Below are 6,223 nucleotides of genomic sequence, written 5' to 3' on the forward strand. Positions count from 1 at the left end.
AATTTTTCTATTAAAATATTTATTTTGTTGACAAAAAGGGACTAAAAAAAGATTTAACTTAATTTTACTCATGTATTTGTTGAAAAACAATTTTTATCATAGTAATTTTGAATGTTCTACCTCAGATTTGTTAAGTGATCCACTGTTTGGCATCAAGTGTCACATTCTGACCATAAAGTAAAGTTTAACTACACAATTAACCATCTGGTTTCTTCAATTTACACTCAGGAGCAAAAATCAGCCTTTAAACTTGAAAGAAAAAATTATTTGACATATATTGTGATAATTATCAATATCGAATGATATGAAATGTTTTTATTGAGATAACATTTTTGGCCATATCAACAAAGTTGGTAATTAAAGATATAAAGTATATAAATATAAAGTATAAATATAAAATATTAAGAAAAACTATAAGGATAAGAAAATATATAAAGTAGTAGGGATATGCACAATATTTAAATTATTAACAGAATTGTAATAATGAACATAGTGAATAAATAGAAGCAGAAACTATTACACATTGAATATTATTATATTACATTTATTCATTTAGCTGACGCTTTAATCCAAAGTGACTCACAATTGCTATACATGTCAGAGGTCGCACGCCTCTGGAGCAACTAGGGGTTAAGTGTCTTGCTTAGTGACACACTGGTGGATGGGTCACAGAGTCGTTGTGGCCCCGCAGTGTTGTTTTTACAACATAGTATTTCCGAATATTAATATTTATAATTTCATTAACAGTAAGTAGGTTCACTATATTAGTGTACATTTAGAATAGTTTATTTAAGTCCTTTAACATTAAAATCTGTTTCAAAGAGACAATACACATTTTAAAATCATTCGCAATGATGTGACAATCTACTGAAGGAAAACACAAAACGTCAAAACTCTCTTCTGAACTCTAAAATTTCTCCTCATGTGAAGTTAAAACACGATTTGTTCACACCATTTCAGGTGAAATGAAACATGGCCCTGCTCTTTGGCAAAGTCCACTGAACATTTTACAACCAGCCATAAAACAGGATTGCTGGGAAGGAGGGCAAGATGAACTGTGGACGCCTCTTTAACATCTGTGATTCAGGTGATCAGTTCAGTGTCGGTTTGCAGGTTTTGACAACCAAGCTAATATGGACACCGCTGGTTTGACTCGGATTTGCCTCCTTCTCGTTTTCTCCATTTGTGCGTGTGTCGTTAAGGGAAGTCCAATAGGTGAGTGGGGCCAGAATGGACATGTTTCCTAGAGTTTAGAAAAAGACAAATGCGGCGCAGATTTGATTTAAAACCGTAAACAGAAAGAAAAATTAGAACTATTTCCTGTCTGTGTGAGGGCCCTGGATTTTTTCTTATATTATAATGCTGATTGTGTCAGTACCAAGACACGTTTTTTTGTCCTAAACACAGATAGATACAGATACTCTGTGGCTTGACTTGACCTTGTGTCTGCATTGTATCTGCGTAGACTAAACAACGCTGGCTTAAAACTTTAATTATGCTGTCATCTTAGTTTAATCCTGCCTCTCTTTGAGTTTAAGTCCAACGTCAGGTGCAATATGTAAAAAAGAGAACACTACCCAAAAGTGTTATATTTATAAATATTAATCTATGGCTCAATGCATTTCAGACAATATGATGTAATAAACATGGTTTTCAGTAAAGTGTAATGCTAAATATACTGAGACACAACCACATTATTATATTTATGCTGATCAAGACAACACAAATGAGAATTTAAGATAATTTGACAATGGTAAAAACTAATATATACACATAATATATTTTTATGTACTTTAAATAGTTTTGTTTCAGACTTGAAACAATAACTTGTGTTTGTCATTTTTAACCAGTGTAGTTGTTGTGAGCACCACACATAAAAATCTATGTACTGTATTTATTTATTTTAAACGCACAAGGCATATTAATGGACATTTCAGTATAAATATTTATCATCTGTAGCCTCCGGCAGGTCATTACATTACGGAGGTCAATATAAGAAAAGTACAACAAACAATATAAAGAATACAATCCACCACAATAAAATCACATATAAATTAATATTGTAAAGTAAATATGTTGTAAAGTGCAAGTTATTAAGATATGCAGTTTAAAGTTTATGCAATTAAGTGCTATTCAGTGCAGTAAAGTGCTGCATCTAGTGTGGGAAAATACAACCAGCCATATGATCCCACAACTCTCATAAACACACACACACACTGTACAGATTCAATTAGTGATCACACAGTTGATGTGTCTTGAGCCATCATTTAAAATGAGTTTGAATGCGGTGGTAAGTTGTTCCAGATCTCAGTACCGTTAACAAACAATACAGTCTGACCAAATGTTGTGCGTCTTTGTAAGGTACCACACACTCTCCTCTGGAAGAGGCCCTGGTTGCAGTTCTGCCACCACAAGTTGATTTCAGGTTAACATATTCACTTAATGGGGGTGAAGTAAGCCCATGTAAGATTTCTATATTGCATTTGTAGGTGACCCGTTTGTAAAACAGTATTCTACATGAGAAAAGATTGAATAAAGCTGAATAAAGCAACATTCTGGCTGCATTGTCTGGTAACGATGGTTGTCTGAAGTTATAAAGAGTAAATTAGACAGTTGTTGCTATTTTTTTGGACATGATTTTTAAAAGTCAATGCACTGTAACACCTGTTTCACTCCACTTCTTCTTCTTTCAAGAACACATTTGAGTGTGTCCTTTCATTTGGTCGTCATACAAACAGTTTATTGAAGTTCAGTAGTGCACACACAGGCCAGTGCAGATCTAAGAGTTTGTGATGCATCTTAATTAGTCTTTGAAGTCTTGTATTTTTTCTGTTCCTCAAGGTACTTCAGACATAAATTGCGTTGCAGGTAGCAATCAACATGTGGGTGCAGTGGATGAAGGATATACAGGTAAGATAGATATAACATTCATTTAAAATAGCAAAAAGTCACCTCATCCAGCAGCTGGGTCATTTTGCATTTTGAAGTAGATTTCTGAAAAACCCGTTCTGATGAAGCACAATAAGGGAAAGAGTTAGATTTCATTTCGGGGCCAAAAACCTTGGCCGCAGGATCAGATTTGTCCTGCAGGCCTCTTACCACAGGGCCATCCTTTATTTTCTTTTGTAGCTTAACAGTAGATCACAACCAGATTAATGTAATTGTATTTCTTCCCTCTGCTTTTCATCTTTTATTGGTGTGCAAGATGCTTTGTGTGCAAAACAATAGCACTGAGTGACACCATACCATCTGGTTAATACCAGGACCAGATTCTCCAATAACAATTCCTTTTTACTATCATTAATAAACAACTTTAGGATACATTTTCATAACCACCCATTTGTTTCTGAGAAATTGTGCTATGTGGCCGTAGCTGACATGTTTATCCAGTCCTTCTCACAATGCCCTCATGGTGCTGCAGGGGATGTGGAGGTGGTGAAAGGGATCACAGAAGGAAGTGGTGTGAAGCTGGTGCCCTACATCTTCCCCAAACACCTGGAGTTTCTGGAGCTGAGCTTCACACTTGGAGACACCAGCGCAACTGTTCGCACCAAGACGCCTCTGGACGCAGACATACTGGCAGATGTGAGTTAGTGAAATCCCGAAAGTTTATATTCTGTTCATGTGTAACAAATCCATTTTGTCGCCTGGATTGTGTTTTCTATCAACATAAATAAAAACATTATTACATTTTATCATTAGTTTACCCATTCATTTATTTGAATAAGGTTTTTTAAAAGTAAATATAGGTATTCGTTAAGGTTAGAGAAGGATTGTGGGTTAAAGGTAAATATCACTTACTTTGTTAAACGTTTAACCCCAAAAAACCTTAACAAAAGTGTTTTTGTAGCACTAAAGGAAAGGTTCACTTTTTGTTTTTATATCTATCTTAAAGCAATACTTACACGCCCATGTGTGTCCATAGAAAAAGTTTTTGGTTGCTGTAATCGATCTTCCTTTCAATGCTAAAGATATTTCATGTAAGTGATGGTGGACAAAATCCACACTATTCTTTTAGTGCAAAATTCTCTCTTTGTCTTTTGATGGACAGTTTCTTTGCTGAGCTGCAGTGGAGGGTGCAGGGTATCAACTCCAGCTTTAAAGATACTTTAATTATATTGACATCTTCAGTGTTAGTTTTGCACTGAATCCTGTAAGTCGTCCCAACAGACCTTACTTTCCCTGTGTTCATGTCTTACAGACTGACAGCACCTTGTATTACTCTGTCATGTGTGACGGCCCGATTAAGGTGGGTAACATGTAAAAGCTGCAGTATACAATACATTATGAAACCAAATATTTCAAAGTGTGTTTTTACCTTTGCAGTACAATAACACTCGCACGCTGAAAATCAACGATCTCAATGACCACAGCCCGAAATTTACACAGAACCTCTACAGCAAGACTGTCTCTGAGGTAAGTCACCAAAACCCATGAGTAAGGGGTTGTAGACCCCCTGCATCAGTAGGTGATTTAAGTGGAATGAGGAGGGATGCCCTCCTGCTTAATAGCAAAATTACCACAATTCATCCTGCTTGTGTGCCTTTCGCCCTCTCAATCCTCTAGTAGCAGATAGTGCAGGGGCAGATGGGTTGTTTAGTTGAATGTCAGTCTGTTCTGCCTGACACAGTGATCCTTTATCTGAATGAGGTTTGTGCAATCTATGGCCTCGACTGTGGCTCTGAAATATAACTGTGCTGTGTTTTGATAAATCCATGGTGCTGTCTGTTGGTGCTGAAGAAGCAGACAGGTATGTAATTGTGCCTTTTTTCTTAGTCCGGCACTTCTGCAGTTTGGTTTTGAAACTATAATATTCTCTGCAGCAGATGGGGTGTGGGAAGGGAAAGTGTGGCAGCAGCCAGGTCAGAAATGAGCAGAATTTGGAGCAAAAGTGCCCTTAAATGCTCATAAACCTTTTATTATATGACAATGTAATGTAATTGGGTGCATTAGGCCATCCCCTCCCTGTTAAAAATTATAAGAAAATTCTATTATTACATAAATAAGTTCATCTGACATATTCTGGGACCACAGCGACAGAATGAGAATATTCACAAATGAATTTATTGACAATACAGCCAGGAAGTTGAAGCTGATGGCTCTGCAGCAGAAATATTCATATGTCCTTAAGACTGAAAAGATACACAACCTGTAAAAAAAACACAGAGATGTGTTCTGATGATTGGCTAACTTGTCAGTGAGATTAACATTTATTCCCAAAGTGAAACAGTTAAAAAAAAAAGATCGGATGGGTTCTTGTGAAATTCCTGCAGATGAAGCCTAAAGACATTATTTTCTCATCACTCAACAGTAATTTACCACAGGAGTCTTATGTGTCAAGACCAAAACACGATGTTTGGTGTTATTTGCATAAAATGTGCTTTGCCGTTTGATTTTGTCACACAGCATGATCTGTATCAGGCCTTAAATGTAAATTGTACACTGGCTTGATATGCAGAATCATCGGAATACTATTCTTGTTTGGTGTCAGTATTTTGTGACTCTGGTTTGTGCTGTTTATGTGCTGTGGGTTCACTCAACCGTTTCTTCTTTCAGACACAATCTGTGGACAGCGAAGTTCTTCGAGTGACAGCTGTGGACGCAGACAGCACCATAGAAAACAACTTAGTGACATATTCAATGGTAATTAGATGAACCCGTATTTGAAAAACGACAATGAATCTTTCCATTTACAGCACAGCTTGAAGTATTTACAGAGAGCACCTGAAGTAACGTTAAAATGATAACTTTTAAAGGTTATCCATTCATGGTGCTTCTCACTACACTGTGGAAGCTGAGAGTGGAGTCAGGTGATTATATATATATTAACTAAATCCTGTCAAACCAAACCATGATGATAACATATTAAGATATTACCGCTCATTGCAGTGAGAGTAACAGTGAAGAAAAGAGGCTTCTTGTACAAGAAAATCTGATTTTGTTTTGGCATCTTTGTAGAAACCAGACTTTGGTGGCTGGTTCTGTAGAGCTCAAAACTCTGCACGTGCAAATGTACAAAACAAGCAAATAATGAAAAACACAACAAATACATGAAACACAAACAAACTGAACTACTGCAAATGCAACACAGACGCACAGAATTATATTTAAATCAATAACTAGATTGAATTAAGATAACTTTATTTAAACAATTATTCATTTTGTCAAGGTGCGTTTTTGCCTCTCGCTAACGGATTCTTACAAGAACAAGAAAAAAATGACT

Source organism: Micropterus dolomieu, linkage group LG01 (assembly GCF_021292245.1).
Source record: "Micropterus dolomieu isolate WLL.071019.BEF.003 ecotype Adirondacks linkage group LG01, ASM2129224v1, whole genome shotgun sequence".
In the NCBI taxonomy this organism is placed as follows: domain Eukaryota; kingdom Metazoa; phylum Chordata; class Actinopteri; order Centrarchiformes; family Centrarchidae; genus Micropterus; species Micropterus dolomieu.